The 13,410-nt window shown below is 40.7% G+C and overlaps 1 pseudogene across 1 annotated transcript; it reads right to left on the reverse strand.

Annotated features, from left to right (window-relative positions):
* Positions 1-7,513: 7,513 nt before the first annotated feature.
* On the reverse strand, positions 7,514-8,420 carry LOC102135667 (cytochrome c oxidase subunit 7A2-like, mitochondrial pseudogene; annotated as a pseudogene). The gene has a single exon (XR_012429802.1). The product of XR_012429802.1 is annotated as a cytochrome c oxidase subunit 7A2-like, mitochondrial pseudogene (transcript).
* Between the last annotated feature and the right edge of the window lie 4,990 nt (positions 8,421-13,410).

Below are 13,410 nucleotides of genomic sequence, written 5' to 3' on the forward strand. Positions count from 1 at the left end.
TCAGTATACCAATAGTTATGTGAGTTTAGGATAATATAAAGGAACACTTCTATTTTTGTTTTTTTTCTTGCTCTGTTGCCCAGGCTGGAGTGCAGTGGTGCAATCTTGGCTCACTGCAACCTCTGCCTCCCAGGTTGACGCAATCCTCCTACCTCAGCCTCCCAAGTAGCTGGGACTACAGGCGCCTGCCACCAGGTCCAGCTAATTTTTTTGTATTTTTGGTAGAGATGGGGTTTCACCATATTGGCCAGGCTGATCTCAAACTGCTGACCTCAGGTGATCCACCTGCCCCAGCCTCACAAAGTACTGGGATTACAGGTGTGAGGGAACACTTCTTTTTATACTTCCTAGGTTCTTCCATATTTCCTTTGCAAAATCAGTTTTATTAAAGTATAATTGGCATTTTTCTTTCTCCTTTTAGTTGATATACAAAAATTGTACATACGTATGGGATACAGAGTGAACCTGTGATACCTGTGTACAATGGGCAATGACCAAATCAAGGTAATTAGCACATCCATCACCTCAAATATTTACCATTTCTTTGTGCTGGGAACATTCAAAATCCCCTCTTCTAGGTCTCTGAAAATGTACGATAAATTATTGTTAACTATGTTCACCCTACAGTGCTATATAGTGCTGGAACCTATTCCTCCTATCTAGCTGTAATTTTGCATCCATTAACCAACCTCTCCCTATCCTCCTTCCCACCCTTCCCAGTCTCTAATAACCACAATTTACTGTCTACTTCTATGAGCTTAACTTTTCCTAGCTCCCACATATGAGTGAGAACATGCATTTTTATCTTTCTGTGCCTGGCTTATTTCACTTAACATAGTGTCCTCCAAGCTCATCCATGTTGCCACAAATGACAGGATTTCATTTGTTTTATGGCTGAAGAGTATTCTATTGTATATATGAGACACATTTTCTTCATTTATCTGTCGTTGGACATTTAGGTTGATTACATATATTGGCTATTGTAAATAGTATTTTAATAAACATGAAGCTGTAGCTATCTGTTGCTGATCTCCTTTTCTTTGGATAAATACCTAGTAGTGGGATTGCTGGATCATATGGCAATTCTATTTTTAGTTTTTTGAGAAATATCCACAGTTTTCCTTAATGTCTTTACTAATTTACAGCCATTTTCTCTGCATTCTCACCAGCATTTGTTATTTTCTGTCTTTTTGATAATAGCTATTCTAACTGACATAAGATGACACCTAATTGTGGTTTTAATTTAAATTTCCCTGGTAATTAGTGATATTGAGCATTTTTTCTTTTTTCTTTCTTTTTTTTTTTTTTTTGAGACGGAGTCTTGCTCTGTCACCCAGGCTGGAGTGCAGTGGCCAGATCTCGGCTCACTGCAAGCTCTGCCTCCTGGGTTCACGCCATTCTCCTGCCTCAGCCTCCCGAGTAGCTGGGACTACAGGCGCCCGCCACCTCGCCCGGCTAGTTTTTTGTATTTTTTTAGTAGAAACAGGGTTTCACCGTGTTAGCCAGGATGGTCTCGATCTCCTGACCTCGTGATCCGCCCGTCTCGGCCTCCCAAAGTGCTGGGATTACAGGCTTGAGCCACCACGCCCGGCCCTATTGAGCATTTTTTCATACTTGTTCACCATTTGTTTGCCTTTTACTGAAAAATCTCCATTCATATCCTTTGCCCATTTTAAAATAATAATATTGCTTTTTACTGTTGAGTTGTTTGAATTCCCCATATATTCTTGATATTAGTCTTTTGGATAATCGACATTTTATAAATTGTGCGTGTTTTAACTGTATAATGTGATAAGTTTGTTTTTTGTTTTTTTTTTAAGTCTGGCTTCATTTATTAAGCATGATGCTCTTGAGATTCATTCACGTTGTTACATCCAACCTTCTTTTGTGACAGCAAAACACTTGGCAACAATTTGGTAAGTTTTAAACACATTACCCAGGTGTGGTGGCTCACACCTGCAATCCCAGGCCAAATCGGGCAGATTGCTGGAGCCCAAGAGTTTGAGACCAGCCTGGGCAACAGGGCAAAACCTCATCTCTACAAAATATATAAAAATTAGACAGGCATTGTGATGCGTGCCTGTGGCCCCAGCTACTCAGGTGGCTAAGGCAGGGGAATCACCTGAGTCTGGGAGGTTGAGGTTTCAGTGAGCTGTGATTACACCACTGCACCTCAGCCTGGGTGACAGAGCGAGACTCTGTCTCAAAACAACAACAACCAAAACATGACTACAATCAAGAAAATGAACATATTCATCCCTCTCAAAAATAATTTATTTGTAAACATCTACAATGGCTAGATGTCATGGAAAGGTTAGATTTTTCACTCAACTGAAGTAATAATTGTATTATAATAATCAAATCTAATCTGAAAAAAAGCATGGACCACCAAACATGTGGATTTATTGTCATTTGAGATGTCCAGTGAGGTAGGAGTTTTAATTATGGTTCTTGAGTAAAACAGAACAACACGCACACACACATGCACACACATGAGAGATAGAGTGATTATAAGGATCATAGAGTTGGCAGGGTGTGGTGGCTCACGCCTGTAATTCTAGCACGTTGGGAGGCCAAGGCAGGCGGATCACCTGAGGTCAGGAGTTCGAGACCAGCCTGGCTAATACGGTGAAACCCCGTTTCTACTAAAAACACAAAAAATTAGCCGGGCATGGTGACGCACACTTGTAATCTCAGCTACTCAGGAGACTGAGGTGGGAGAATCACTTGAACCCAGGAGGGAGAGGTTGCAGTGAGCTGAGATCATGCCATTGCACTCCAGCTTGGGCAACAAGAGCAAAATCCCGTAAAAAAAAAAAAAAAAGGATTATACAGTTATGGAGGCTGAGAAGTCCCACAATCTGCCATCTGCAACCTGGAGACCCAAAAAGCTAGCAGTTAGCTCCAGTCCAAGTCTAAAGGCCTGAGACCCAGGAGTGCCTAAGCAAACCTACGCCAAGTGCTTATGCATGAACTATTTATAACTATTTTGAACTAAGAATAATTTGCAGCCCAGCAGTGGTATGTGGACCATGACTTGAGCAGCATTGAATTTGAAAATAAGCAATCTTGTTCTTTTACACACACACTACACAAATATACACACAAAAAATAAGCTCTCATTCTACGAACTTTTCTGTATTGCCACACTGAAGTTTCTAGGTATTTATACCTAAGAGAATATAGGTTTCCCAATCTTCTATCCTTGATGACACAAGGACAAAAACTGGCTTCTTGTATTACTACATTTCCCTTGAGAGTTTTCCTAAGTTTTATAGCTAACAAGAAAAAATGTTATAATTCTAAAAAAGAAAAACAAATAAGTCCTGTCTGTCGTATCACAGTATTTTCCAGAATTACCTTGCAGCAAAAAACACAAAGTCTACCAAAAAATTTAGTTAGACATAAATCTTTGGTTCGTGGAAATCTAAAGTTTTCCTTCTATTGCTTGGGTTCCTAGAAGACACTTTTTCCTCTAGACATGGATATTCCCGTGGTGGGTCTACATATGTTTAACAAGTGGGAGACATAAACTTTGCTATGATCCCATTTTTGTCTTGAAGTTTTTCATTCGTCACTTATATCCCAGCATGTCAAACAGGAACTAACCATTATTATTTATTACTTAGAAATGGAAGAGTAATGGTAATTATGTATATTCTTCCAGCCAACAATTAATTTTCATTTGACTGCAAGTGAGCCACTCATGTTTATTAAACACTGGCTATAACAAAAATAAATAAAATTATTGCACAAGCATCATATATTATTAAACCATTTTTCAATGAACAGCTTTGAGTTTTTAGAATCATTGACTCTTGGACCTAGAAGACACTTTTAAACATTCTATACCACAGTCCAAATTTTTTAAAATCAATATTATAAACAGCACATTATCATTAAAATAATATGGAAAATACAGAAAGACAAAAAAAATCACATCTAATCCCATTATCTCAATATAATCTCTTTGAGTATTACATGTCCTTTCTTCTAGCTTACTTTTAATGCAAGAGTCATTTGTTTATTAAAAATGTAACAGTAAGTAATACTACATACAATATTGTTTCATGATTTTTCTCTCAATATTAAAACAAAAGTATTTTTCACCGGGTGCGGTGGCTCACGCTTGTAATCCCAGCACTTTGGGAGGCCAAGGCAGGTGGATCACCTGAGGTCGGGAGTTCAAGACCAGCCTGACCAACATGGAGAAACCCCGTCTCTACTAAAAATACAAAATTAGCCGGGGTGGTGGCACATGCCTGTAATCCCAGCTACTCGGGAGGTTGAGGCAGGAGAATCGCTTGAACCTGGGAGGCGGAGGTTGCGGTGAGCCGAGATCGCGCCATTGCACTCCAGCCTGGGCAAAAAGAGCAAAACTCTGTCTCAAAAAAAAAAAAAAAAAAAAAAGAAGTATTTTTCTACACTATTACATAATCTTCACAAGTGGCATTTTATATAGTTCTGCAATGCCAAGACCAGCTCGGTCGGTCGTGGAGACCCTAACCCAGCGGTTCTAGCGGAATTAAAGACACACACACAGAAATATGGAATGTGGAGTGGAAAATCAGGGGACTCACAGCCTTCAGAGCTGAGAGCTCCGAACAGAGTTTGACCCACATATTTACTGACAGCAAGCCGGTAATAAGCATTGTTTCTATAGATTGTAGATTAACTAAAAGTATTCCTCACAGGAAATAAAGGGATGGGCCAAAATAAAGGGATGGGCTCTGGCTAGTTATCTGCAGCAGGAACATGTCCTTAAGGTGCAGATCACTCATGCTATTGTTTGTGGTTTAGGAAGGCCTTTAAGTGGTTTTCCACCCTGAGTAGGCCAGGTGTTCCTTGCCCTCATTCCGGTAAATCCACAACCTTCAGCGTGGGCATCATGGCCATCATGAACATGTCACAGTGCTGCAGAGATTTTGTTTGTGGCCAGTTTTGGGGCCAGTTTATGGCCAAATTTGGGGGCCTGTTCCCAACACTGCAAAATAATTTATCTAATGCTGTATCACAGATTAAACTTTCTTTTTTATCTTCTTTTAATTAATATTTAATGATACATTAATTTTCATGATCATAAATTACACTGAACTTAATAAATTATGCAAAAAATGATCTTGACTATGCAATGTCGCTTACACTAACTCTTTCATTTTGTATAACTGGTATATTTTTCACTCTATGGGTAGAATAAAAATTAAGGTTTAGCCCAACCCGATAACTCCATTAAGTCTTAATTTAAATAATTTAAACTGAGTTTTATTGGAATGGGCCCAGATTTCAGATTTTCCTTGCATCTACTGTTATTTCTAAGAAGTTCACAGGGTTTACTCTACCTCATGGCATTGTGGGAAGAAAATGTTGTCCATACCGTGGTATTGATCCGGCCCCATCCTTAGGTGCTCTGTTGGCCCCTGCTGCTGAAGATTTTGGCTGATGAAACTTGTGGACTGTTCTTCCAGACAACTTGGCTCTATCTTAGTTCTCAGGGGTGCCTATGAAATCCCTCAAGACGTCTCAGTATGCGTCAGTTGGCTTTAGTAGCATGATAAAATATTTTTAAATTTAGTGGTTTAAAATAACTATCTAGCTCATGATTCTGCTGGGCACTTCATTGTCTGGACAAGGCTCAAGTGATTTCAGTTGGGTTGTTCATGCATTCATGGTTAGTTGGCAGGTCAGTGCATAACCGATTGGCCTCACCATTCAAATGTCTGGTGGTTGACAGGTACAACGGGAGTTACTAGCCCATCTACCTTTGGTTATCTGGCAGGCTAGATGGAGGTTTTCATGTCACCACTGAAAAAAAGCAGCTATTCCAAAAGCAGACAGAGGGGAAAACTCTACTGCGCAATTGCTTTTCAAGTCACTTTTCAAGTTTATATAATATTTTCTAATGTCCCATTGGCTAAAGCAAGTGTAGGAGCACACTATTAAAGGGCATGGGTAGATGGAAAGTAATAATTTGTGGCCATTTTTATAAACTACAACATGCTGTGATTGCCAGTGAGTTACCAAGAAGGCCAGGCATGGTGGCTCACACCTGTAATCCCAGCACTTTGGGAGGCTGAGGCGGGCAGATCACCTGAGGTCAGGAATTCAAGACCACCCTGGACAACATGGTGAAACCCCATCTCGACTAAAAATACAAAAAATAAGCTGGGCGTGGTGGCACGTGCCTGTAATTGCAGCTACTCAGGAGGCTGAGGCAGGAGAATCACTTGAACCCAGGAGGCAGATGTTGCAGTGAGCCGAGATCGCACCACTACACTCCAACCTGGGCAACATAGTGAGACTCTGTCTCAAAAAATAAATAAATAAAATTTCCAAGTGCCATAGCAACCCACTCTGGTATACTACTCAATTAGACTAGGTAACCTGTTGGGGGCATATGGAAATAATGCCATTTAAGACCCAAGGGCAGCTTTGGAATACTAACTCTAGTTTTCTCTGTCTAACCACTCCATTGTCCCTTGTTTCTGGGATAAGTGGGGAAATGAACCCCCCTCAGGTTTATCTTCAACCTCTCCTATATACATCCTGTCCACCTGCCAGGATTCTTAGTTGCAGACAACAGGATCTGCTAATCTAGGCATAAAATGCATATCAAAATATGCTAGGCAGATACTCTGAGAGGACCAAAGAATGGACCTATATACTGTAGTCCCAGGATCAAAGCATTGAGAGAAAATACAGTCTGGGAAAACGCACAATTATATCGCAAATCCTGCGAAAACACAAGTCTGGGAAAACACAAATTATATCGCAAATCCAATTATATCACAAATCCAACACTCAGATCCTTTGACACTGGATGCCAAAAACTCCACCACAGCTGAAGATCAAATGCCTCAACCCCTGAACTTTCCAGATGATCCCCTCTTCCCACATGCAACCACCAACTCCTGTTGCTGCCTCCAAGTTGAACACTGATGCTAAGAAATTGGGTCACATGCAGAACTCTAAAGGCAAGGAAATCTGAGATGCATAGTTTTTAAATTTCCAACTACTTTTATCCAGAAAAGTAAGCTAGAAAGTGGTTACAATGGATGTGAAGTGACCTAATCTGCAGTATGTGTTGTAGTTTCCTATTCCAAACCCCAAGGCTAGAGAAGGGAGATCAGGATACAAGAATATGCTACCCCACATTCACTTCTCCTACTCTTCCTACAATCTCATGAGCTTTCTACTAATGAAGTGAGTGGCTTTCTACTTTCACTCTTGTATGTATTTGAGTAGTACATATCTACATTTTTTTATTCATGTATTTATTCCACAGTCAAAATAAATCATAATTTAAAGCTATAACATTTTTAAAAGATAAAGGACAATTTGTGGCACAGCTGCATTAACAAAACAGACACCGGTCTAAAGTGCAACACTAAACAGGTGTTCTCTGTTCCCATGGTGGAGTAAATACACACAATTACACATAAGATTTCACTGAAGATAGGAGACGAGGCAAATAACCCTTTGAAATTAACTGCCCAACGAATAGAGGCAGGCTACATTAATTTAACATTTTACTGCAAAATGGAAAAAATCCCCGAGGTGACTAACTCAAACCCCTCATTTCATGCACATGACCTTGGCTTCTGTGTTCTTTCCACAGCCACATCCAAATCCAGGAAGTCTTCTGCACCCCATGCTCAAAAATGCAACCTCAAGTCCCTGAGGTCCTCAGCACAGACTGACGTTGACAAGCCTGTGTGCAGCCTTCATCCAGAACCTCCAGGGAAATCAGGAGCACAAACACAGAGCAAAGCGCCATTTCTTTAAACAATGGCTTTAACGGTCAAATGAGCTCTGACAAGCCATATGCATTTCATAAACAAACCAAAACATCATCTTCATATCTTCCTATTTTTCTTGCAAAAATATTAAGCCATCGAAGTAAAAAAAATTTTTTTTTAACTATGAAAAAGGAAATTCAAAGGGTTTATGCCACAAAACAAACCAGTCCTCTGCAGCCTAACTCATTTGTTTTTAGGCTATGAAGCCATGTAGAGGGCGATCAGGCAGTAGATGGTCCCTCCCACAGTCAGCGCCATGGTGGTCCGGTAAAGCATTTGGTCAGGCAGGCCTCGTTTCAGGTAGACGGGCACACCATCAGTTTTCTGGAAAAACTTCTGAAGCTCTGGAACTCTGTTTTTCCCAGCATAATCATACACTGTGGAATCGGAGGTCAGTTTAGTTGGTGTGGCAAATATGATAGGTGGTGCTTCTGTGGAAACCATAGGCTTTAATCCCTGCGGGCTATAGGCCTCCGAAGCCCACGCTCCGGCCAACTTCTGCGTGAAGCCACTAAATTTGTAGTACATGATGCCCAGAGTCCAGCTTCCCGCTGATATCTACATTTCTTTTTTTGTTTGTTTGTTTGTTTTTGTTTGAGACGGAGTCTGCTCTGTCGCCCAGGCTGGAGTGCAGTGGCCAGATCTCGGCTCACTGCAAGCTCCGCCTCCCGGGTTCACGCCATTCTCCTGCCTCAGCCTCCCGAGTAGCTGGGACTACAGGCGCCCGCCACCACGCCCGGCTCATTTTTTGTATTTTTAGTAGAGACGGGGTTTCACCGTGTTAGCCAGGATGGTCTCCATCTCCTGACCTCGTGATCCGCCCGCCTCGGCCTCCCAAAGTGCTGGGATTACAGGCGTGAGCCACCGCGCCCGGCCCAGTATCTACATTTCTTGAGGGCACTGAGTCTTAGTGGTGGATGAAGCATTTGAGGGTAGGGTTCAGTGGAAGAATAACCTGAAGCACATATCCACGTGCAAATGATTTATGAAGGAAATTTTCTTGAAATAAACTGATAAAAAATACAGGAACAGAGCAGATGGATAAGAAAGTAGGAGAAGGTTTGCAAGATTGCAATTGAGACAGTCTTTAGGACAACCACAGCCTAATCCTGTGGGGTAACTCTGAAGTATGGTGCCTTAGAGTTTGTCCCAATCGGAGACAAAGGGGCTTGACTTTCACAGTAGTGCATTCTTCAGCTGTTGGCTAAGAGCTTTCCCAGGAGGGTGGAAACATCTAAGTAGTTCTAACTCTCTGTACTTGTCAGAAAAACTGACTTCAGGAGTCCAGTGACCCTCCTCCAACTGGTGGGTGGGAAGGAGGAGGTTGAAAGCAAAAGTTGGCATTGAAGTTGACAGAGGGGTATACAGAAACAATTTTTTTTTTAATTACAAAGGAGGAGACCTAGAGGAAGCACGATGGACAGTGTCCACTCTAGGTTATGTGCTCATTACCATGAAGTCCCTGGGCCTGGGTTTTAATATGCATCCTGGTATAGTAACTTGGCATTCAATGTCTATTCCACCCTCCTCGGTTGTGCCCTCTTGTTCTGCAGTGGCTGGAAAACAAAAACTACATTTCCCAGGCTTCCTTGCAATTAGAATCCTAGATGTGATTTAAAGTCAGGCAATCGGATACTTCGATGCAAAATTTAGAAGGTGAGAGTGACACAAAGGCTGAGATTCTGCTGTTAGTACTAGGTTTTGGGGCAAGAATGATTTTGCAGGTATTTTATTTTCTGTGGCAGCATTAACAGTGGTCTCAGAACCCACTCATGATGTTGAGAGACAGGACTCAGGGCCTTCATTCTGCTTGTATGAATCATAGCAGAGTGACACACCTCTGCAGCTCACAACAGCAGTTTCCTGATCATGGTGGTTTCCTGATGATGGCAATAACAACACAGTTCTGGAGCCAGGAGCCCCCTGATCATGTTAGAGGCAGCAGCTGCCCTGATGGTCAGGTTCTATGATGAGTCTGTGGAAGGGAATATGCCCCCCATGTGATGGGGAGCCCCATACTTAATCACTCCTCACTCCACGAAGCTGTTTCTCCATATCAAGGTTTTCCCTTCAGTAATTCCACCCACAAGACCATTTATTTGGAAGAGGCACCAGGCCTGGGGTTTGGGAGTACAATGGGCATGTGACTGTGGCAAATTAGTCAATCTCCACCCATTTTCCTCAGATCTTCAGCACTATTTATTCACTACCCTGATTTTGCTTCTGCAAACACTCATACCAGGGCTTGAATCTCGGAGGAGCTTCTCAGTTTTCTCCATACCTTTACAGTATCTCTCAGAGATCAATTTTGGCTAAGGTAGCTAGTTGTCTTAGCTGACCATCTTCGTTGATACTTAAACTGGAACCCAGGGAATTATTTTGTAGAATAAGTGTAGCAATCACTGTGTTTATTGGTGCTATCTTTACTGTTGAAGGTGTTTGAAATGTTTACACTGCTGATAAAGTGTCTGAAGTCTTCAAAAAGAAAACCAGTTACATTAAATGTGTTATTGGAGCTTAAATCGTTTAAGGAAATTTAATTAAGACAGCATTTAATCTCTATGTGTTTAAGAAAAAAATAACTGCCAGATTTGTTCACACTAGACTTGTAAATAAAGCAAAATCCAAGTGATCTTTTTACTCTACAAACAAAATCTCTCTGACTTTAAAGACTCCATCAAGAAATGGAAATACGTTTAGTTAAATAAATATTGTAAACTTTTCAAGTATCCCAGTAATCAAAAATGCACATCGAGACAACAATAAAAGACCGTCATTTATTACCAAATTAGCAAAAGATACTTTGCCAGGATTCCTATTTGGGGTAATTGTGCAATGGATAAGTGCTAGGAAAAAATCCTACATTGTGGACAGAAAATACAGTAGCAAAACACTTTAGGAAGTGATATGAAATAAGTGTCCACAGTGAAAAATGTTCATGATGCAATTTAATTTCTGGGAATTCATCTTAAAGAAGTAGTTATAAATATTTACAACAGAGATGCTACTTTAAAATATGTTAGTATGATTTAATATATATGACTGTTTAAGTGGCCAGATGCATCCATATGTGTAGTGTGAGGGATGTGGAGGTTGGGATATTATAGCAGGAAAGCATAGCACCCAATAGGTAGTTTTTCAACATTTGCTCCCCTTATGCCCTCCGTCCTCTAATAATACCCACTGTCCATTGTTCCCATCTTTTGTTAAAAAAATTTATTTTTAATTTTTGTGAGTACATAGTAGGTGTATATATTTACAGGTTACGTGAGATATTTTGATAAAGGCATGCAATGAATAATAATCACATCAGAGCAAATGAAATATCCATCACCTCAAGTATTTATTCTTTGTATTACAAACAATCCAATTATACTCTTAGTTATTTCAAAATGTACAATTAAGTCATTATTTACTATAGTCGCCCTGTTGTGCTATCAAATAGTAAGCCTTGTTCATTTTTCTAACTCTATTGTTTCCATCTTTATGTCCTTGTGTTCTCAATGTTTAGCTTCCACTTACAAAAGTGAGAACATGCAGTATTTGGTTTTCTGCTTCTGTGTCAATTCTCTCAGGATAATGGCCTCCAGCTGCAACCATGTTGCCGGAGAAAAAAAACAAAACAAAACATGACTTTGGGTTTTTTATGGCTGCATAGTACACCATGGTGTGTATGTATCACACATTTTGTTTATCCAGTTCACCATTGATGGGCATTTAGGTTCACTCCATGTCATTGCTATTGTAAATAGTGCAAGCAGTCCATTTTGAAGTTTTGACTACTAACAGAATTTCTGAGTTGAGAAAACTTTTCAATTTGTCTGATCACCGCCACAACTAGAGGAAAAGTTTTGTAATACAAATGCAAAAGACAAAAGCACATTGATATAGATTTTGAGGGGATAAGATTTTTTAAACTCTTATAATTCCCTTTAGCATGTTGTATTTAAATTTTTAAATTGACAAATAAAATTGTATATATTAGACATTTATGAGGTACAATGTGATGTTTAGATATATATTTACAATATAAAATGATTAAATCATTCGCTAATTAACAAATCCATAACTTCACACACTTATTTTTTTGTTGTGAAAACATTTTAAATCTTCTCTTTTAGTAATTTTGAAATACATGATGCATTATTATTATTATTTTTTTTTTTTTTGAGACGGAGTCTCGCTCTGTCGCCCAGGCTGGAGTGCAGTGGCGCGATCTCGGCTCACTGCAAGCTCCACTTCCCGGGTTCACGCCATTCTCCTGCCTCAGCCTCCCGAGTAGCTGGGACTAAAGGTGCCTGCCACCGCGCCCGGCTAATTTTTTGTATTTTTTTTTTTTTTTTTTAGAGACGGAGTTTCACCGTGTCAGCCAGGATGGTCTCGATCTCCTGACCTTGTGATCCACCCGCCTCGGCCTCCCAAAGTGCTGGGATTATAGGCGTGAGCCACCGCGCCCGGCTGCATTATTATTTATTAAAGTCACCATTCTATGCAATAGATCACTAAAGCTTATTCTTCCTGTTTAACTAAAATTGTCACGCTTTGATCAACATCTCCCCTTTCCCCATTCACTCCTCTTAGCCTCTGGTAACCACCACTCAATTCTCTACTTTTATGAGTTCAACTTTCTTAGATCCTTTAGCGTATTGTCTAGGTCAGGGTTCAGTTGTACAGGGCAGACTGCACTTTGGCTAGTTCAAGCAGGAAGGAATTTGTATCAGTCCATACGCATGCTGCTATGAAGAAATACCCGAGACTGAGTAATTCATAAAGAAAAGAGGTTTAATTGACTCACAGTTCCGCATGGTTGGGGAGGCCTAAGGAAACTTAAAATCATGGCAGAAGGGGAAGCAGGCACTTTCTTCACACGGCAAGGAGAAGTGCCCAGCAGCAAAGGGGAAAGAGCCCCTTATAAAAACAACAGATCTTGTGAGAACTCCCTCACTATGAAGAGAACAGCATGGGGGAACCACCCCCGTGATTCAATTATCTCCACCTGATCCCACCCTCGACCCATGAGGATTATCACAATTCAAGGTGAGATTACAATTCAAGGGACACAGAGCCGAACCATATCAGAATTCATTATAGAATTGTGGTAGGAGCTGAAGAAAAAAACTCTAGTTTGAGTTTTCAGGAACAACTTCTGTGGACTCACCATGGAACCTGGCTTCAGGGCAGCTGCTGCCTCTTATGTGATCAGGAGGCTCCTGGCTCCAGAACTGTGTTGTTATTGTCATCAGCAGGAAACCACCATGATCAGGAAACTGCTGCTGTGAGCTCCAGAGGCGTGTCATTCCGCTATGATTGATACAAGCAAAATGAATGCCCTGAGTCCTGTCTCTCAACATCGTGAGTGGGTCCTGAGACCTCTGTTAATGCTGCCACAGAGGAGTGATTAAATGTGGGGCTGCCCATCATAAGGGGCATATTCCCCCCACAGTGACTTCTTGAAACTCATTTGAGCTAATGCAGGTTGAGATCTGACCTCTGACCCTTTCCCCATAGCCATTGATGAAAAAAAGTAGCTCATATTCCAAAAAATATGTCAACAGGCCAATACATCAAGATATCTGAAGAACAGGATTCTTTCAAGGGAAAACTATTTGAAAAG

This window comes from Macaca fascicularis, chromosome X (assembly GCF_037993035.2).
Source record: "Macaca fascicularis isolate 582-1 chromosome X, T2T-MFA8v1.1".
Taxonomy (NCBI): domain Eukaryota; kingdom Metazoa; phylum Chordata; class Mammalia; order Primates; family Cercopithecidae; genus Macaca; species Macaca fascicularis.